A 24,051-nucleotide genomic window follows, 5' to 3' on the forward strand; every position below is an offset into this window, starting at 1 on the left:
GCTATGAACATGGGTATACATATACCACTGCTACCTTCTTATCTATTTAAAATTAAAATTATTTCAAAAGGCTAAGGTTTTTTATTGGGCTGCTATGAACATGAGTATCCATATACCACTGTACTTCTCTGATTTTGTCCCCTTTGGAAATATATCCAGAGTGGTATGGCTGGATCAAATGGTGGATCCATTTCCAGCTTTCTGGGGAATCTCCACCTTGATCTCAACAGAAGCTGAACTAGTTTGCACTCCCACAAAGAATGTAGAAGAGTTCCCATTTCTCCACATCCTCGCCAACCTTTATTGTTACTTGACTTCTTGATGATTGTGAAATTACAAAACCAACTTAGGTGTCCATAAACAAATGAATGGGTTCCAAATTATGGGAAAGACAGACAATGGAATTAAACTTGACAATAAAGAATAAAGTTATGTGATTTGCAAGAAAATAAAATAACCCGGAGAACATTATGTTAAGAGACTGGCCAGTCATAGAAAGTGAAGGGTCATATGTTTTCTCTAATATATGCAAGCTAGGGAGTGCTTGGGATACCAGAGGGACTCCATTCAATGGAAGAAAAACCTCAGTGGATCCAGGGAGGTGGTCTTAGGGAAGTGGAGAAGGAAGAGATAGGTTCATCAATAAAAATACTACCATTGACTATCTGTACATATGTGAAAATACCAATGTGAATCTCAGTATTTTGTAATGGGAAAGAAGGAAATGGGGAAGAGGGGTGCACCAAGTGCTGTGTATATGTATTTCATTGGTAACATGAGTTAAATTATAATGTGAGACTCTATTTCACTAATAAAATCACATTATTAAAAAAGACTGAGTTGTTTTTTTTTTTTTTATCCAAGACCACCATGTAAGGACAGACAATTGATAATTTTATGGTAAACTATTCTAATAACTATTTATTTATTTATTTATTTATTTATTTATTTATTTATTTTTGGTGGTACTGGGGTTTCTGGAAACCCTTCTACCTCTGGGCTACACTCCAAGACCTATTTTATACTTTTTATTTGGAAACAGAGTCTCTTAAGCCAGTGCAGCTGGCTTCGAACCTACAGATCCTCCTGTCTCCGCCTCCCAAGTCGGGGGGTGGGGTGGGGGGTGGGATTACAAGCGTGCGCCACCATGCCCGGCTAATAACATCTCATTATCTCATTTAAGTTTACTCATCTAGAGTATTAGTTATCTACTTATGGCAAAACAGATTACCTCTGAATTTAGTAGCTTACAACTACAGTATTTATTATTTTATAGTTTCTGTATGTCAGGATCTAGAAACAGCTTATCCAGGACTCATATTTCAGAAATTCCCTCAAACTACAAGGAAATTGTTGGTTAATAATTTGACCTAACCTGAAATACAAAGGGAAAAGTCTATGCTTCCAATCTCTGACAGAAGCAAAGCAGGATTTTATTCCTTGAAGACCGTGGACTGAGGGCCTCAGTTATCTACTTTACTGGCCTCTACCTAGCACAGCACACAAAAAGTGGCTTCATTCATCAGATCAAGAAAGCAAGAATAGCTATAAAAAATTCAATAACATTTAATTTATACTATCTTGCAAGTGACTCAATCATTCTTGCTATCTTCTTTTTGTTAGAAATGAGTCATTATATGCCTCTCCCATTTTTTACTCCATTAAGATGTATGAGTACAATGCACCAATAAAAATAAAAATAAAAAAAGAAAAGAGTCATTAGTTCTGCCTATTTTCAAGGGAAGTAAGTTACAGGAGGGCATGCGTACTAGGAGCAGAGAATCACTGAGGTCCTTCTTTGCTACTGTTAAAGTTTGGATCTACAATATTCCCCAAACTTCATGTGGTAGAGAGGATAACTATGTTGAAGACAGAATTTGGTTGCTGGTGAGGAGACTTAGGGTGTGGTTTGGGAGCCTGCCTTTTTCCCTACCGCCATCCCTACACTTTCTCTGCTGCTTGCCAGGATACACTGAGAAAGTGCAGCTGTTTGTATCAAAATGCACCATGACATCTGGACCTCTCCAAAACTGTTAGAAAATAAAATAATTTTTCTGTATGTTTTGTGTGTGACAGGTGTTTGATCACTGGACCCTGGCTGAAACAGGTATATACAACAGCATTTTTGACACCTATGTCACTGTTCCTGTATTTTTACCAGATTACAATGTCATGAGGATTGGATCCATATATTTAATACTTTTTAGTCTCTTTTCATATAACAGTATGGTGACACAGAGTAGGATGCCAAAACTATGTTTTGATGAGTTAATTTTATTTTGAAAGTCATCTATTAATTAATGTCAGTTACAGCTCAAAGTCCTATGCTAGATTTTTGAGACATGGAAATAATGTTTTAGCCCTTTCCAATTATATATATATATATATATATATTTATTATATATTATATATTATATATTATATTTATAAATATATATATATTTTTTTTTTTCTGATGACCTGTGGAAGCACTCAGATTAATTCTACATTAGGAATTTTGCTTCACAAATGGCTGATTTTTTACTTTGCTTCTAATTTTAGAAACACTGAGTATGCTTTTTAAGTCAAAGTATCTAACTCTAAATATTAATATACTAATTTTATTTTCATACTTGGTGAGCCTTAAGTATATTTTAATTACTTCCTTAAAGTTTAATTTAAGAAATTTTAGACTTGTTTTATAAACTTCTATAGAATAATTTCCTCAAATTGTAATGCCATTGTCCAGAATGAACATGAGTAAAAGACCATCTCCTAATGACAGATGGGTATGACATTATCACTGTTCCTCCAGTTAATCATAGAAAAATTAGCACAGATTATTGTGGTATTATATAACATAAAACAGATTTCTATTTATCGAGAAAAGTATAGATGGTCAAAATTTTCTTCTTACCACAATGATATTTACTGTTATCGTTCTTTTTTGTGTGTGTGGTACTAGGGATGGAACACAGGTATACTCTACGTCTAGGCTACACCGCCAGCCTGATTTTTTTTTTAATTTTTTTTTTTTTTTTGGTGGTGGTACTGGGGTTTCTGGAAGCCATTCTACCTCCGCACTACACTCCCAGACCTATTGTATACTTTGTATTTGGAAACAGGGTCTCTTAAGCCAGCGCTGCTGGCCTTCGAACCTGCCCTCCTGTCTCCACCTCCCAAGCGTGCATAACCACGCCTGGCTTATTCTTTATTTTGAAACAAGGTCTCCCAAAGTTGTGGAGAGCCACACTATGTAGCTGAGGCTGGCCCCAAACCCGGGTCCTCCTATCTCAACCACCCAAGTACTGGGATTGCAAGTGTTCACCAACATGCCCGGTTTATTATTCTTAATTCTAAAAAATGTATTTGATTGATAAGTGATCATCCTATTATTGGTTTCAAAATAGTTTTAACTTTATGCTTCAAAGTATGTGACATTTCATTTTGTAATATGAACATTAAGTAGAAACAAAATAATAATTGGAATTAGATAAAATATTAAGGTCTAAAATAATTTTTATGAAACTTATTTTGCAGTACCGGAGACAGAACCCAGGAACATTTTACCTCCAAGCTACACCCCCAGCCCTATTTTTTATTCATTATTTTGAAACAGTGTCTCACTGAATTGTGGATGGCCTCACTAAGTAGTAGCTGAGGCTGGCCGCAAACCAGGATCCTCCTGTCTCAGCCTCCCAAAGGCTGGAATTACAAACATGCTCCACCACACCCAGCTTTATGAAACGTTTTAAAACTGTTTTCTTTTTTCTTTGCCTCACTCTCTTTTAATCACATAACACATACACAAAATATACAAACACACAGAAACACACACACAACTCATAGTCACAAAAGGGTAAGAACTATGTTCATAGAATATCTCACATTTTTCAGTTCTTAAAAATGAACAAGTTAGCTGGGCGTGGTGGTGCACGCTTGTAATCCCCAACAGAGACAGGAGGATTGCGCAAGTTCGAAGCCCGCCACGCTGGCTTAAGAGACCCTGTTTCCAAATAAAAAAAAAAAAAGTATAAAAATAGGGCTGGGAGTGTAGCCCGGAGGTAGAAGGGCTTCCAGGAACCCCAGTACCACCAAAAACAAACAAACAAACAAACAAACAAACAACAACAAAAAACAAGTTACTTTTTAATTTTATGTGGATCATATTGAAATTGGCATACATTTAGACTGTGCTTGGTGTCCTCTCCTCACCACTTTCCCTTCCCCCCTCCCAACAATAAAAAAAATGCTGAACATCATTAGCAAGCCAAGAAATTCAAATCCAAACTACCCTGAGATTTCACCTAACTCTAACTAGAATGACAGTCATTCAAAACACAAACAACAACAAATGCTGATGAGGATATGGAGAAATGGGTACTCTAATACATTGTTGGTGGGATTGCAAGTTTGGGCAACCTCTTTGGAAAACAGTATGGAGGGTCTTCAGAAATATGGGAACAAACCTATGATTCAGCAATAGTACTTTTGGGTATCTACCCAAAGGAATGGAAGCCAAACTACCAAACTAATTAATGCATGTGTATCTTAACTGCACAATTCACCATTGCTAAACTATGGAACCAGCCAAGATGTACATCAACAGATGAATGGATTGCAAAACTATAGAATATGTACACAGTGGAATTTTACTCAGCCATAAAGAAGAACCAATTTATGTCATGTACAGTGAGATGGATGGAACTGAAGAACAGTATGTTAAGTGAGATTAATTAGTCATAAAACATAAGACATTGGATACTTTCCCTAATATGTGGATGCTAGGGAGAAAATGGGTCATAGGAGGAACTCTAGATGAGGAAGAAACTATAGATAAGCAAATAAGACAACCTAACTGAGGGGGATAGGAGAGGGGAATGGGAAATTCTTTAATGTACATGATGTACATTCACAAACATATCAATCACTAAGCCAAAAATGAGAAGGAAGGAAGGGAGAGGGAATGGCGTGGGATTTAAGGAAAAGCTAAATGAGTGATATGTACGTGTATGCCTCTAATATCTTGTATCCCATTATGATGCATGATTACAATCACCAATAAAAAAATTTAAAAAACAAGTTACTTGTTGCCTAAGTCATGGAGGTTAGAGTACTTTTTAAATAGTATTGCATTTTCCATTTAGGTGGCCCTGTTTTCTACAGTAAAACATATTCACAAACCTAAAAGTTCTATGAGACATATTTAGAATTGATACAACAATAAAAATACAGAAATCTCTTTCTAATTTTATCCTCCTTTACAGGTATATTTAATAATGTCATATCTACAGTAAAATATGTATTGATGTCTTTAAGCTCTCAAACATGAAATAAGTCAATTGACTAACAATATTAGAATTTATAACTATTATGGTTGAGTTGTCTGCCTCTCTATCTTAGGATTTTAGATATGTTGTAATGGATTGATGGCCTGGACATTGCCCAGCGAATATTTAGTCATACCTAAAGGGCAGAGAAACCCTTTGGTTTCATTTGTTTCCTGTTCTTTGTAGCTGTTTTGTGTGTATGAGAATCTAAATACTAATTCCCAAGGCATTTCTCTGATCTCAGGTTGTGGCTCTGTTTCCTCTCTTACAGCTTTGATCTGGCATGTGTCTGAGGTGATGCTGTCTTCTGGCATTAATTTCCTTCCATAGTTTACATATAGTCATAGAGATCATGAAGAGATCACAGCCCGGTAAAAGTAAAGCTTGTGATCAAATGAAGGCACAGGTGTGGTTAATATTAGAAATTGGAAAGTGAAGCAGACAGAAAGCCTTTAAACAGCTGCTGCAGAGAGTACACATAAACAAGTTGTCTCTGGTTAAATAAAATTGTAGATTTTTCTTTCACCATCACCTTCTGAAGCAGAAACTGAGATTCTAGAATCTAACAGCCTTAGCTCACAGCCAGAGTTCTCTTTTATTCTGCAACATCAGATGTATGACATACGCTGCTTACTATAATTAGTCTATTAATACCACATTTCATTATCCTGAGGATTATTACATTGATTTGACCCTTGCTGCAATGACATACAAAATGGAACCATTAAATAAAAATAGTTATTTTAACACAAGTGATTTTTCAGTATATAAGAAAAAAAAATGTACCAAACAAATTTACTGGGTGAAAATTTTAAAATATTCTTTGTCAGAAAGCAATAATTTCATAGTGGGTTTCAACAATCTTTTTATGCATTCTTAATAAACCACGCAATCTTCTAGCATGTTGATAAAATAACATAAGACCGGTTGCTAAACATCAAATAGAAATACTCTTAAAATTCTTTTGATGTAAGATGAAATTCAAAACATGCAGTTTGGTTCTGGGGTCTGTAATCTGGTTACATTTCATAATAAATTCAAATTTCATTAACTATTCTAGGATAAGTTAACAAATAGTAAATGTATAAATAATGTGTGCTCACTAATGAGCAACAAGCAAAAATGCTGCTCAAATACATTAAACTGATTTACAGTAGAAACAACAAAAGTTTATTGACAGGAGCCAAAAGAAAAAGTGAACACGGTAAAAGTGAAAGAGCTTATATTAGGTACTCTTGTTTCTTTCCCAAATATAATGTGTTAATCTTGAGGGCTGTTTGCTTAGAATTCTATTTTTTTGTGGCTATTGGGAATTGAAGAAGGGTATTATATCTCCAAGAAACCCCCCAATCCTTTTTTTATTTTTTATTTTGAAACAGGGTCTCACTAAGTTGCAGATGGCCACACTACGTAGCTGAGGCTGGTCATGAACATGTGATCCTCCTGTCTCAGCCTCCCAAATACTGTGATGACAAGTGTGTGCCACCATGACCAGATAAAATTCTATTTTAATAAGTTAAAACTTACACAAAATACATGAAAAATACCTGACAAACTTGTCTTTCCTTCTATCCCACGTGGCTTCCTGCATATACAAACAATTTTCAATAATTTCAATAATTTTACTTATTTCTTATGCATACTTGTTTTGTTTATACTAGGCTAGCAGAGAAACTTCCAAACTGTATCATTAGATAAAACATTCAATTGTGCAAAACAACTTGTGGTTTAACTAGTCAATTAGTGCCTTCAATTTTTATAAGAAAAATTAAGAGAGTTTATTTGAAGACCTCAGTTTATGATAAATAAGGAGAGATATAAAATGTTTTTATGAGTAACTAAAATATATAGTATATGATAATATCAGGTAGTAATTATAGGTTACCTTAAAAATAATATAGATAGTATTTTTACTAATGATACTACAAAAGATGAATAGCTTTATGCAAAAGAATAAAGCTAGACCTTTCATTTCAGCCATGAACTGACAGCATGATTTACATGTTGTAAGACTATAATGAAGCAATAAAAGCATAGTAAGAAACAAACCATGAAAAACATAAAATGGTTAAGAAACCCAAATGTAAGAGCTTAAATATAAAAATCTTATTAGAAAATATAGGAATGAAGTATAACGACCTAGAATTAAAGAATGTTTTTTGGTCATGACGCCAAAGCACAAATAAGAAAAGAAAATATATCTGTTCAGGATTAAACCATTAATGTTGAAAATAAGACTATCAAGAGAGCGCCGGGTGTGGTGGCGCACGCTTGTAATCCCCGCGCTTGGGAGGCAGAGACAGGAGGATCGCGCAGGTTCGAAGCCAGCCGCGCGCTGGCTTAGGAGACCCTGTTTCCAAAATGAAAATTTTAAAAATAGGTCTGGGAGTGTAGCCCAGAGGTAGAAGGGCTTCCAGGAACCCCCCAGTACCACCAAAAAAAAAAAAAAAAAGAGAGCGATGGGAAGGCTGAGATGGGAGAATTGCTGTTTCTAGGCCAGCTTCAACAACTTAGAATGAGAGGAGAAATGGGAAATCTGATGATGATAACTATTCAAATAATCCTTTGTCTATACACAACGTTATTTGTATTTATATCAAAATTATTTATGAGATGGGAGGGGCCAGGTGGGAACTGAAGGAAAACACACAACAAATGTTCTATGCATTTAGGTATTTATCACTCTAAACCTCACTATGATAGGGAATTACAATCCACAAAAGTACATACACACACATACATAAATATAAAAAATTTGGCTAGGGATGTACTTCAGACATAGAATGTTCCCCTGGGTTCAAACCCCAGGACCATTTAAAAAAAAGAAAGAAATTAAAAAGACAACTCAGAATGTGAGAAATATTTGTAAAGCATTCATTTGATAATGAGCCTGTATAAATAATGTATTAAATAATAACTCAACTTAGGAACTTCAGAGAACACTTCTAATTCCAGTACTTGGGAGGCTAAGATAACAGGATTGCAGATTTGAGGCCAGCTTCAGCAACTTAGCAAAACTCTGTTTCAAAATGAAAATAAATTAAAATAAAAAGGGCCAAGAGTATACCTTGGAGGTAGAATAATTCTTGGTTCAAACCCTGGTAACCCCCACACACAAAAGAATAACTCAATAATAAAAATATAGTGCAGTACAAAAGTGGACAAATTATATGAATTATAACATTCATAAAATTGACTACATATATCATCTTTATATATATAAAATAAAATATGTATTCATAAAAACATACAAATAGTGTAATTGTAAAATGGTTAATATATACTATATACTGTATATTATATATTACATATCAAATATTACAAATCATGCACCAAATGTCCATCAAGTGATAACTGAATAGATAAGATATAAATGTAACATAAAAAATTTCAGCAATGAAAATAAATATTGATACTCTTTGCAGGCTGCAGGACCATTGAAAAGATCATGCTAAGCTAAAGAAGCCCATCACAAAAGTCTATGCATTGTATCATTCCATTTATGTAAAATGTTCATAATTGTAAAATTCATATAAGCAGAAAGTACATTAGTGGTGTTCAGAGGCTGAGGAAGGGATCAGGAATGAGTGTGAATGGGTATAAGGATTTTTTCTGTTTGTTCATTTGTGTATTTGTTTGTTAGCAGTGCTGGCAATCAAACCCAGGGCCTTTTTTATACCAGGCAAGGACTCAACTATTGAGCCAGATCCCCAGTCCTCTATTATTTTGAGAGGTTAATAAAAATGTTCTAAAGGTACAAAATGATGATGATTGCATTATTATACATATGTACTAAATTCCACCAGGTTTATATTTTTAAACTGTGACCCTTATGAGACATAAATTACATTTCAATAAGATTACTTTTAAAAACTAGCCTGTACTTTCTTGATAAATAGCTAGGTAGTAAATAGTTTAGGACAGGTGTCCATATAAAATCTCTATTATACACTGTTCTTTTCCATTTTATTTTTATACAAAATCTTAACAATATAGAAATCATTCTTGACATTTAAAGCCTAAAACATAGTAAAGGTGGTTGTTTCTCGGAGCGTATAGACTGTAGTTTTTCTATCCTTGATCTAGGATGTAGACTATATGTTTCAAAATTTCACTGGACACTAGAATCACCTAAAAATTTTAAAGTGCAGGTGATTGAACTTTGTCCAGCTTTTCTCAAGCAAAAAAATGAAGATATAAGCCATTGCTATGGGGTATTCGAAATAAGATTAGAAATGTTAAATATCATATTTTCAATTGCCCATTTGTAGTATAAAGTTCTACTCAGCAGTAAAACGAACAAAATTTTGTCATTTGCAAGACTTGGATAACATTACATTAAGTGAGATTAGCCAATCACAGAAATTGAAGGGTCATATGTTTTTTCTCATATGCTAGGAAGGAATCAGGATACAAGGGGGACTTGAGATAATGAAGAAAAAATGCCCAGTAGAGCAAGGGAGGTGATCCAAAGGAGTTGAGGAGGGAGAATTAACAGAAGAAACATTTTCATTGCTGTCGTGCACATATGTGAGAATACCAGTACCAATCTCAACATCACGTATGGGCAGGGGAGGCAGTAGAGAGGGAGCCGCGGGAAAAGCTCTCCGAGTACTGTGTACATGGACACAACCATCAGTGTGAACGCCATCGTTCTGTGAGAATATAACGCACCAATAACTGTGTAAAAGAATTAGAATACATGAGCTATCTTGCAAAGTAAGCTTACCTCGTGTTAACAACACAGTTTCTTACTACTTTTCTTTCCACATGTACAAGGCAATTACATTATAAATCTCTTGTGAGTTTCTGAATCACATACTTTAAAAACTCTTGTATTAGGTTATTTTTTTGAATTCTCCATCCTAACAGCCATTAGTAGCTATAGATGTTATTAAGACAAAAGTTGTCAATTTAGTATTCATGCAACTCTGCGCTAAAAAATGAAAAGAGATTAATAGGGAAAGAGCACACATAAGGAGTGAAAACATGAATATTAATCCTCTAAGACCAGATTCAATTCATTTATATCTCAGTAGAAATCTATGAATTCAAGAGGAAACTAAATATTTTCTGCATCATTGAATGAGGACATTTTCTTCATCAGGAAGGTAATATGGAACTGAAATCTTAATATATCTCATCTTATTAAAAAAACACAATCAGTAAAATTCTCCCAGGGATAATTCTTTATGAGGAGTGTTGCTGCTTGGATACTTCCAATTTCAGATAAAAATAATAGAAAAATTATATTTGAACTTGAAACAATGCAAACCATGAAATAAGTTACAAACACTGGTGTAAAACTTAAATAAGTATGCTTCAGAATTTCAGAGGCCAGATATAAATCTTCAGAATAACTCGACATTACTAAGATGTTACTAAAAACTTTATATATATTATGAAAACTTTATATATATTATGAAAAATATAAAATAATATATCTATCGTCATTTTGTAGTGCTATCATTTCATTGTGCTTTCATGCATTTGTAGAATAATAGCTGAAGTTATTTTATATGTATCGAATAAAATAACAACTATTGAGTTTCAGTGTATTTAAGGCATGTTTCCTGAATAAACAACATAATTACTTTTAAGGTTCTCACAAAGTTAACATGAGGAAATATAAAGATGCTTATAGAAAATAGTCCCCAGTAGTAGAGAGTTTTATAATTAGTAATCATTCACAAAAAGAGTATAGAAAATAGCAAAACGGGTACCATGTTACTTAGAATATAGTTATCTTCTTCTAAAGTTAAAAAGTTTTATATTGTTTTGTTTTGTTTGTGTTGATGCTGGAGATTGAGCCCAGAGCTTTTCGCATGTTAAGCACATGCTCCAACAATAAATTAATCCCCCATTCTCAACAGTTTTAGCTTTTTGATGGCTTGAAAATTGTCTTTGTGTTGTTGCTGTTGTTCTTCTTATTATTGTTATTATTATTATTAATGATGCTGAGGATTGAACCCAGGGGCATTTTACCTCTGAGTTACATCCCCAGGACCTTTTTAAATTTAATTTGAAATAGAGATTCACTAAGTTTAGGAAGCTGATCTCAAAACAGCAATCATCCTATCTTATCCTCCCAAGTACTAGCATAAAGGGTCAAAAATTCTCTACATATTTACCAGTTAATAACTTCATGGTAATAGGAGTTCTTTGAAATAAATTGCCAGGCCCATAAACTGGCTACTTATGATAAATAAAAACATTAATGAACCAAACAGATAAAGTAAAAATTATTCATAATTTGAAATACTTAGGGAAAAAATGAATCAAAAAGTACTTGCAAAGAAGAACCAATTGAAAGTACTACATAAGAAAAACATGAATTGTATTAAAAATACAGAAGATGAGGTAAATGGTGAAATGATTCTAGCAATAGAGCATTTTCTCACTCATACAAAATTTTATCCTCATTAAAATGTAAATCTTACAAACTTCAAAATAACCTCATTTTGGAATAGATGTAAAGTAGGTAATTAAAATATACATAAAGACATTAAAATCATTTCCAGGAGAAGAGATAAAAAACAAGAAAGTAAAATTATAAAACATAATAAATATGAGAAGACTGACAAGTCTACTTGTATTTACTATTGGAATGAGGAGAAAATGAGACAAAACTAAAACTAGAAGAGAAAATGGTAGAGAATGTGTCAGAGCAGAAAAAAAACTTAAATATACAAGAATACTTATGACCCAGGCAAAATAATCAAGGTGAAATATATAAAGTAAATATTAGAAAACCTAAAACTAATATAAATAAATTTTTATAATCACCCCCTAAAATATGAGCTGATGTTTAAATTATAGTGATGAAAAATCTTACCATATATTTTGTAGAAAAAAAATTTCAAGTAAACCAGGCATGATGGCACACACCTCTAATCCCAATATTTGGGAGTCAGAGAAAGGAGGATTATAGATTCAAAGTCAACCTCACCTATTTATTTATTTATTTATTTATTTATTTATTTATTTATTTATTTACTGCAGTACCAGGAATGAAAGCCAGGGAAATTCTACCTCCTAGCTATATCCTCAGCCCTAGTTTTTCTTTTTTATTTTGAAACAGGGTCTCACTGCGTTGCAAAGGACCTCACTAAGTAGCGGAGGCTGTTGGCAAACCTCCATCCTCCTGTCTCAGCCTCTCAAATGCTGGGATTACAAGTGTGCACCACCATGCCTAGCTGGTCAACTTCACCAATTTACTGAGACTCTGTTTCAAATAAAAAAATAAAAAAGGCTGATTGTGTAACTCAGAGCTAGAATGGCTGCATTTAACAGTACCAGGGAGAAAAAAAAAGGCTCTCAATTGGACAGGATAGGTAAACAAAATAAATAAAGAATACCTGTACTTGGTATAAATGAGGAGCTACAAAGAGGCTAGCGCGTTATAGCAGATTTGGAGGAGCAAAAAACCGAAAGAGCAAGTCACAGAAATAGTAAGGGAATGTTTATATAAATCTGTGTGGTTTATTTTGAGAAGAGAATTCAATTATACTGGGACAAAGTTGCAGTATACTTGCAAATAATTTTTGTTTCCTATGGCTATTTTAACAAGTCTATCAAAAGGTAAGAGAGGCTTAGAACAGAGAAACAGCTTACATCAAATAAGCTGCAAAAAATCTTCAAACTTTGAATATAATTGATCCATGATCATACAATATGAAGAGTTAAAATGCCTCAAAATAATTGTTTCGTATTGCAATTCTATTTTCTTAAGTCTTAAAATATAAGTAACCTAAATTTGTACATTTTGCACACATAACATAATGTAAGACATTATGTTGATCAGAAGAAACTTATCCAGCAGAAATTTAGGGGTTCTACTTCCTTGTAAATCATGACTGTTTCACATTTGGCTTCCAGTGTTAACCTGTGCCTGTACCAATCACAAGGATAGAATGAGAGATAAAAATACTGTGTTATCTACAATGATCTAGGACATACAGAAATGTATTATGCTGAAGATCCTCCATACTGTTTTCCAAAGTGGTTGCACTAATTTGCAATCTCACCAACAATGTTTTAGAGTTCCCAATTCTCCACATCCCCACCAACATTTGTTTGTGTTTTGAATGATTGCCATTCCAGTTGGGGTTAGGCGAAATCTCAGGGTAGTTTTGATTTGCATCTCTCTGATTGCCAAAGATGTTGAGCTTTTTTTTTCATGCATTTATTGGCCATTTGAATTTCTTCTTTCGTGAAGTGTCTATTTAGTTCACTTGCCCATTTTTTGATTGGATTATTTGTTTTTTAGTGTTGATTTTCTTGAATTCTCTGTATATTCTAGATATTAGTCTATTGGAGAAGTAGATGGCAAAAATTTTCTCCCATTCTGTTGGCTCTCGATTGAGTTTCTTGACAGTTTCCTTTGCTGTACAGAAGCTCTTCAGTTTCATGCAATACTAAGTATTGATTCACCTTTTAGTTTGTTGTGCCTTTGGGAGAACAAACTTTCTCGTTGAGAAAGTTATCTGTGCCTATGTGTTGCAGTGTTGGACCTCTGCCCTCTTCAAGGAGCCTCAAGGTCTCTGATCAAATTTCCAATTCTTTTATCCATCTTGAATTGACTCTTGTGCAGGGTGAGAAAGTGGGATTAATTTCCAGTTTTCTGCATATGGTTAACCAGTTTTGCCAACACCATTTGTTGAACAGGCTATCTTTTTTCCAGTGTATGTTTTTTGGCCCTTTTGTCAAAAATCAATTGACTGTGTGTGGACTTGTTTCTGAGTCTTCTATTCTGCTCCCTTGGTCTATGTATCTGTTTTTGTGTCAGTACCATGCTGTTTTTATTAAAATGGCTTTGTATGGAGAATCCACAGAAGAATTGGAACAAATTTACCATTGGATTCAGAAATAGCACTTCTGGGTATTGACCCAGAAGAAAGGAAACCAAACTACCAAACTAATTCATGTGTATTTATGTTCATAGCTACACAATTTACCATAGTCAAAGTATGGAACTAGTCAAGATGTCCATCAAAAGATGAATGGATTACAAAACTGTGGGATATGTACACAATAGAATTTTACTCAGCCATAAAAAAAAACAAAATGCAGCATTTCAGGGAAATAGATGGAACTGGAGGACATTATGCTAAGCGAGATTAGTCAGTTTCAGAAAGTAAGAAATTGGATGCTTTCCCTAATATGTGAAAGCTAAGGTGAAATGGGTCATAGGAAGATCTCCAGGTGAAAAAGGAGATCCTATAGAGGAGAAAATAAGGCAACCTAACTATCAGGATGGGAGGGGAGAGAAGGAAACTCTTTAAAGCACAGGATGTACTTATACTTATCCATATCTTAGTCAACCACTAAGTCAAGCATAAGAGGGAGGAATGGGGAGGGAGTGAGGTGGGGGCTGGGTGGGGGCTGGCTGGGTGATGTGTGCATTTATGTCTACACAAGATTTTACCCCATTATGATGTATAAATACAATGCACCAATAAAAAATTAAAAAAAGAAGTATGTATTCTTTCTTTTTTCTTTTTGGTGGTACTTGGGTTCCTAGAAACCCTTTTTCCTCCAGGTTGCACCCCCAGACCTATTTTATACTTTTTACTTTTGGGAACAGGGTCTCTTTAAGTCAGCAAGACTAACTTCGAACCTGCGAGATCCTCCTGTCTCTGCCTCCCAAGCGTAGGGATTACAAGCGTACACCACCATGCCCAGCATGAAATATGTATTATTTCTGCATGTACTTTCCTGAGTATAATTATTGGCATGATCTCATCTTCCTCAATAGAAATCTGGAGGAATAAAATAGATTAAAATGTTATTTCCATATATAAAGGCATCACTAACAACCTTAGCTACAAGTTACAACAAGTTAACAACATTAACCCCCAAGAAGGGAGTTAATGGGATGTGGTTAGGAAGGAAACATACCAAGAAATGTTGTGTGGATATATAAATGTATCAATCATAACACATCAATATAATTCTAAAAGTAAAGTAGATTAGGACATATTATCTTGAAGAATGAGTGTGTTTAGTTTGATGGCCAATTTCTATAATAGCATAAGTAACACGACTAAATAAAAATACAATTTACTGGAGAGGGGAATGCAGAATAAATTGTCTTGTTTGGGAAAAAAATAAATCAAGAGGCGGGTGTGGTGGCTCATGCTTGTAATCACTGCGCTTGGAAGCCAGAGACAGGAGGATTGCGCAGGTTCGAAGCCAGCCTCGCTTGGCTTAAGAGACCCTGTTTCCAAATAAAAATATAAAATAGGTCTGGGAGTGTAGCCCGGAGATAGAAGGGTTTCCAGGAACCCCAGTACCACCAAAATAAATAAATAAATAAATAAATAAATAAATAAATAAATATCAAGATATCAATTTTGGACATGTGGCATTTGAGGAACTTACTAGACATTCAAGTGAGCATGCTGAGAAAATATATTATATGGATTTCTTCATTTAAAGAAGAAAGACAGCATCTCATAAAACTGAAGAAAAACTTCCACATCAAATAGACTTTAAATGACCTGCTTATGTGATTATGAGGACTAAGGTATGAGAACAGCACTCTTACATTCTCCAGTATTTGTTCAGAGAAATGAACAGAAATCAAAATCTGACATTAAAAGGTTGGTAAGGCCATGCCCAAGCTAATTTGTCATCCCTTTTAATTTTGTCAGTGAAATAAGAAGTCAGGTCATACATTGAGAGTGAGTATCAAGAAGAGGGCATTTGAAGAGGAGAAAGGGCTATGAAATAGAAGAGTAAAAGGGTAAATGGACTTGTAGAAATATATAGGATTGACAGGCCTCAGTGACACCAATCAATTGGCAGAGCCATAATTATTTTGAAGTTTCTAACTTTAGAGTAAGTCCACTCAATCAGGTTTTATGGTTTTTCTTCTACATTAAGCTACCCTACTGAAGACATAAACTAGGCTTTTTATTTTCTTTCAGGCTTGCATCATGAAAATAGTGATTTGCTGTAAAGTATTAGTATGTAAGCAAGGACTTAAATTATCAATGGGATTGGATAAATAGTAAATTAGAATGTTGAAAGAATGAGTGTGGTAAATAATAGAAAGTTGGTACGTTTGATGAGTTTCAAACTTCATTGTTATAGATAAAAGTTAATTTAAGTAAATGGAGTCATTTACTTTCTTCATTGGTAAGATGATTTAACCATAGCATTTATTAATAGTAGTAGGACTTTATTATTAACGGCTTTAAAAGTACCTGAAAAACTTAATAAGTGTGCAGAGTTCTATTATAACTAAATAATTATTGTAAAATCATGGTAAAATGATATAACCCTGTTAGTGAAATGAGCAGAGTATGATCAAAAAGAATTAAAAATGTACAACTGGATTCATGTGAATGTCAGAAAACGTATCATGATAAAACAATATAATGTGTCAGTGAGAAAAGGATGATTAAAATCATTTGGACAAAATATTAACATTTAGAATTACATCTTTATCATATGCTATGTAGAAAATATATAGAAGCCAAATTAATGGCTAAACTTCGAAGAAGAAAATTAAAAATTCAATTAAATAAAATTCAAATAACTTATTTTTTAAGGTTATGAATGGAAATAGATGCAGTGCACCGATATCAAAGGAATATATTCTAAGAAAAATTATGGATTAGAATACGTACATAAAAATTAAGATTGTTTTGTTCAACAAGAATCACAAATGTAAAGACAGCCTAGCAAAGGATGTATGTATCATATAAACATAAAAATGGATTCATTTCTCAAATATAAAAGGTAATCCTTCCTATATTCAAAGTGGGGATAGTCCTAATGAAGTGGTTGTATAGTTTGCTAGAGATCTATGAGAGAATTTTCTGATTTTGACTCACTATCAGTGATAGTCAATGAATCTATTAGTACCCAGATCAGAAACATAACCTAACCCAGGTCCTAGAAAGTCTGTTGGGAGGCCTCTTCCTCATCCCCTGAAAGAAGTTGGTACCTGCAGTGGTATGTTGTAAATCTTTTTCTCTTTTACTAGAATTAAATAAAATACAAAATTAAAAGATTTATATAAAATGTGTTCACTGTATAAAATGTGGACAGTGAGCCTGAGTTTTGATATCCCAGAGTATTAGAAAATTCTTATAAATAAAATTGCTTTAGTAAAAAACATCAGCTGTCTATTTAAACTGAGAAAATATAGCACTTAAATTTGAAAGATATAATTGGTAGGAAGTATTAGGAAAATTACTTCATGGAAAAGATAATATAATTGGCCTTTGAAATGATTATAAAATTATCTTTAAGAAAAAGAACAGCTCATTCACACCTTGCCAAGTTATAAAAAATAATAATAATAATTGTTTTTTATTTTGGAGAAAAATGTGAAACTAAAAAGTGGAGATAGTGAGTGAATAAGTTCATCAGTTGGAAAATTGTCCAGTTGATAAGTGGGCAGAAAGATGCCTTATTTATTATTTCAGCAATAATAATTCCTTGGTAAGTTTTCATCTACCCCCATGAGGCTGAAATTTTGAGAAACAGTAGTCTAAGCCTTTTCCTGTGGGTCTGGAAAGCAGTACAGTAATTCTGTGGCTCATCCCAGAAGAATATAAAAAATTAAGTAAAATTTTTCCTGGGATCTGGCAATCCACTCCTGCACACATCCAAAGGAAACTCCTGTCCAGTCTCAAGAGGAACATTTATAGGGATTTTCTTTCTCTTGTTGCATTGTTCAATGTTAGAAACAATACCCCTCAGATAAAAGAAACAAATGTGAAATGCCAAACACATACACAAAACGCTTGCCCAACAATGTCAAGCAGTGAGCTTCTATGTACAGCGACATAGCAGCAGTACAATCCTATATTACATTCTATCACAGAATGCTGAGTGAGAAAATGAAAAGTATAAAGAAGGAGAAGCATGTTGTAACAAAATTAAATGTAAACATAAAATTATTTAACAGTAATTTATAAGTACACAGGTATATTCTTGATACATATCAAACACATTGAATTATATACTTAAGAGAACAGATCGATGGTGTGAATAGAAATGAAGAAACAGAAAGAATAGACTCTGATGGCCATAGAAATCTGTGACGTTGCTGGGCGTTGTGGTGCACCCTTGTAATCCCCGCGCTTGGGAGGCTGAGACAGGAGGATCGCATGAAGCCAGCCTCAGCTACTTACTGAGGCTTTCAGCAACTTAGCGAGACCCTGTTTCCAAATAAAATATAAAACAGGGCTGGGAGTATAGCCTGGAGGTAGAAAGCCTCTGGGTGCCACCCCTAGTACCACCAAAAAAAAAAAAAAAAAGTATGACATTAATTGAGAAAGAACTATCATATCTAACAAATAAAGGAGTGATATATACTTACCATTTTATTTTCTACACAAAACAAAATTTTCTATACTTGTTTTACTTATAGAATTTATTTTAATTATCTAACAAAAGTGTTTGTGAACCCAACCCTTTACTGATATTTCTGTCTTTGTAAAGATAGAGTATTAATAGGAATTGACATAATTTACATATTTGTACAAGTAAATGATTTTCCTTCTGAGGCAAATCCATTAGATTTATTGTTTTGTTAATTTTTGATTATTAATAAATTTATATAAATAAAAAATTAATATTTATTTCAGTAAAATTCTGATTCTCTTTCCTTAGCTTTATTCTCTTAATAGGTTCTAAAAATAAAACCAACAGCAGGGCGTGGTAGCGCACGCTTGTAATCCCCGCGCTTTGGAGGCAGAGACAGGAGGATCACACTGATTCGAAGCCAGCCTTTGCTGGCTTAAGAGACCCTGTTTCCAAATAAAAATATAAAATAGGTCTGAGAGTATAGCCTGGAGGTAGAAGGATTTCCAGGAACCCCAGTACCACAAAATTAATTAATTAATTAATTAGTTAGTTAATTAATTAATAAAATAAATAAAACCATTTTCTTTAATATTTTAATTAAAATGAGAAAATAAGGTTCTAAGGCAGAAAAAAAGATAATTATAACTTGTAAGTTCATATGTAAATTCATATTATTTTAAATCCTTGTATTATACTATAACAATTGTCTGAAAAACATAGGCAATATTTATCATGTAATGCAATACGGGTTTTCACTTAGAATTACTCCAAATAATAAAAGGTAACTAGCACTTTACTTTCTCACTTTCAGATTGCTTTTTCTCTTGTCTTGAACTTGAATTTAGAAATGGCAGAATCTCAATAGAGGTAGAGGGTAATTTCCCACAAGACCTGGCTAATTTATAGCTTTCAACACACCAATGACCCCTGCAATTTGGCAGTTGCTTCATTAATTCCTCTACACCTGCTCCATTTATCTTGGGGGAAAAAAAAGATGGATAAAAGGCACAATATTTTTTTTTCACTGCAGCTATTGTGAAGAACAGTTCTTCATGTCTTTCTGAAGTAAATTGTAGCCAGCATTATGGAGAACAAAAAGACAGCAGTGTCAAATGGATGTTTCCAGTTTGTCACTGGGTTGGAAAAGTTAAAAAGCACATATTCTTAGAAGTTTATTTTGTTTTGTCCTTTGAAAAAGTTATATTTATTCAAGAAAAAAAAACAGTTTTTATTAGAGCCTACCATCAGATTCATGTAATTCTAGGCTATGCAAAATAAAAATAATTTGAGAGATTTAAAAATATTTCTTTATACTTGATAATTTATGTAGGCATCTTGATTATGTATGTATCTTCCTATTTATATACCTATACATATATATTCTATCCATTAACAAATCTGAACATAATTTTAGACTAGCCACGTTTTATATGTTTATGATAACAAATTTATTTTTATTAAATATAAACTCTAATTTTGGTATTACTAGCAAGAGGGACAACTGGTGTCAATGAATAAGACTACATTAATTATAAGCAAAGGATTTTGTTATAAAAGCAAATCACGTCCAAAGATGACTATACAATAATTTATTGCCTTCTGTTCTTTCTAAATTGACAGACTGTAGACTGCATGAAAATGAGTACAATTTACATTTTGTTTTATTTTTTCTTTAATTATAACAAATAATTTGAATTCCATTAAGTAATCAGTGCATTTTAAAATATAATTGAATTAGACAAACTATAGCTCTTAGAACTTTTGGGAATTTACACTTATGTAGATAAAAGGGGGGATAAAAGTTAAAATTTTATTGATGTTTTCTCCAGGATTTATATTTTAATATAAATTTTTGAAAGTTGGTCATAATTTGATTTGAAAAGGTTTATGTTTAACAGAAATTGTTTTCTTGTGTTACTTAAATTCTATTATATATCAACCTCACACATTAAAGCTATTGTTCTCAACAGACTGAATCATAAAATACTGATAAATTATATCATCTCCAGATCATTAAAATAGGAACCACTAAAACAATTTTTTACACTCACACAATATGGATATTTTTGTATATTTTAATCTATACTCTCTAGTTATAAACACTTTAATAAGGTAATTAATGTTTCAGATGCTACTAAACATGGCTTGTGTGATTTTAACTGTGTCCATCAACCAAAGAATGGATAAAGAAAACATGGAACATATGTACAGTGCAATACTATTCAGCCTTAAAAGAAAATAAAATTATTTCAATTGTGGAACTATAGATAAAACTGTAGATCATGACAGTAAGTGAAGTACTCCAGGCACAGAAAGACAAGTAGTGCCTTGTCTTCCTCACATGTCGAGCCTAGCAAAGTTGATCTCAAAGAATTGAGATCATAAAGGTGGTAACCAGAGGCTGTGGACACAGGGAACGGGAGGATAAAAAAGATTGATCTTTGGGCACACCAAGTTACAGTTAGACTGGATCAAGAAGTTCTGGTATGCCATTACATAAGAGGGTGGCCACAGAAAACAATGCACTATATATTTAAAACAAATAGAAGGAAAGATTTTGAATATTTTAATCCTAAAATAATTATTAAAGTTTGAAGAAATAGATATGTTTAGTTTCATTCATCATCACATACCCTTTTCTCTCTCTCTCTCTCTCTCTCTCTCTCTCTCTCTCTCTATATATATATATATATATATATATATATATGTGTGTGTGTGTGTGTGTGTGTGACATGTATATGTCAAAAAATAAAATGGTGCATGATATTGACATGTTTAATTTTTGTTATATTAATCAGTTAAAATGTAAATTTAATTTTAATTTTTAAAAATTAATGTTAAAATTTTAAAAATAAATCCAAACAACAAAAATAAAATAATAAATAAGTCTTATTTAATACCATAGGACAATATTTAAACCCAATAAATAACACTGTCTTGACATTATACTATATAATATCATATATTATGATATTCTGATTTATATATTATCTATGTTATTAATAACATACCATTTCCTAAATGAATTAAAATGCATGGTTGATTGCAATAGAAATAGAATAAAAGACTAATAAATATACTTATTTTTATGTGCAAAGTATAAAATATTGATACTTTGATAAGATGGTGTTTTGTTTAATTATTTAAATTATTTTATCATTTAGGAAATTGAACTGATGAGATATTTATCTTTTTCGTGTGACATTTATCTCCCTTTCTAGAAATAATTATAACCAAATTATTGTTTGCAAAGTGGCTAGAATTTCACAAAGTTCTTTCAAACTGTCATTTGCTGTTTAAACAAGGTTTTAATAAAATCATCACAAATTATATTGTTGCCACAAAAGTATAATTTGCCACAATAAAATATAAAGACTAAAATTCTGTCTTCAAAATTTTATGTAGGGTGGTCCCTTAAAATTTAGTAATTCTAAAATGAGAAATAAGAACCCAAACCAATAAATAAGACATGCAGGACAAGAATATACAGTGTAGAATGTGGAGATTGACCTTGTCATATAGTTTACTTCTTGGTTTTTAAAAAAGTATTCTAAAATTTAGCAGCTTAATATCTAGATAATTTAGACCATTAACCCTATTACTTACTACCTCAATCTCTCTTCTTTAGAGTTGTTTTAATATTTCTTGGTACTTTACATTTACATGAGGAATTCAGAGTCAGCTTGCTTTATTTTCCATAAGGGAAGCTAATATCACTTCTTTCATTTTATTTATTTCTTTTGCTTTGTGATGTTTGTCTTCCTTATGTGTTTCTAAATTGTTATATGATAATTCAATGTTTTCTAGGATTCTTTTCCAGTCTGGTTTCACAAAGAGGTGATACAGACATCTTTTATAACCTTCTAGTTGTCCATAGTTGCTCCTCTACCTCAGGAATTAACCTCTGTGCTCTGAACTATAAATCACAAGTGCAGTTGATCTTCAGGCTTAAGCCCAAAAGGAACCAACATCCAGGTACTGATTTCATATTAACTGTTTTTACTAAAATTAAAAGGCAAGTAGAATTACCCCAGCCATGTAAAAACAAATATACAAACCCTAATAATAAGGGTTATCAAGGCTGGACCATGCCCTCTCTATTCTGTGGAGTATAGTATTTTATGTTGCATTCTTCATAGGCTTGTTCTTTATGGACTAGGAAAGTATTTGTTCTATATTTTGCTATCATTATCTATCTATATCTATCTATCTATCTATCTATCTATCTATCTATCTATCATCTATGTATCTATCATCTATCTACCATCTATAATCTATCTATCTATCTATCTATCTATCTATCTATCTATCTATCTAATCTACCTATCATATATCAACTCTAAATTTGCAATGCATTTTCTCACAAGGTGGGGATCCTTCTTAAGAGGTTCAGAGAAAGCAGAGAAGTCATAGAAGAACAAAGTACTTTGAGGTGAGAATTTATCCATTGTTTCTCAGAAAATTATTGTGCGCTACTATGAGCTAGATTAAATCATAAGAAATATTGAGTATAAAATTTCTTTCTAATTAAAAAAATTAGAAGTAAATAATAGTACTTCAGTGTATTTTAGATAACAATTTTATGAAAGATAATAAAAATCACCAAGTATAGAGATCACTAAACTAGATACTTTAAACAATTGACCATCTATCACCATATTTTGTGCTCATTTTGCTTTTTCCCCATATAACAAGGTTAATATATACCAAAAACTTAATTAAAGCTATTCCAAATGCTTTGATAAAGAACCATGAGGATTTTTATTGTTTATCAGGAAGTGAATTAATTCTTATAGAAGCTAAGACTATTGTTGTTTTTCTTCTGTTCATTTAACCTTGTTTCAATTATAGGTTGTATATTTAGGTTGAGGAACTATATGTTAGTCATTATGAACAGCTTAATGATAAAAGTAATAGGAGAAAAAATTTTAGTGTATTATCCACTAAAATGCCTAGTGGCTAGCTGCCAGCATTTTCACATTTCATCTCTGCAAAGTGTAATATAATAATTTAATGAAAACTCCAAGTGTTAAGAAATCATTTTCATGTAGAAATACATTTAATATTCTGAAGTCCAGAATAGCAGTGATAAAATAGGAAATTCTAATTCACAAATGCTCAGTAAGTTCATGAACTTAAATTAATTCTTTGTAGAGATCAAATACAGACTGAAAGGAAAAATGTCATTATGTTATGTGAGATAATTTTTCTAGGTTGCAAGTGAAAATTTTCTAGGGTTTTCATTCACAAATTTTACTTAAATGCTGCCTAATGATGCTTATAAAATATTAAAAATTCAAACAAAATTAAAAAGTAATTTATTGAAAATGTTCTTAACTAATAAGATAGTTAATTAATGTAAGCAATAAAGAGAGTTTAGCTTAAAATGCTAACAATTCAAATGAAAAATAGAAAA

The sequence above is a fragment of the Muscardinus avellanarius genome (assembly GCF_963383645.1).
Source record: "Muscardinus avellanarius genome assembly, chromosome: 5".
NCBI classification, from domain to species: Eukaryota; Metazoa; Chordata; class Mammalia; order Rodentia; family Gliridae; genus Muscardinus; species Muscardinus avellanarius.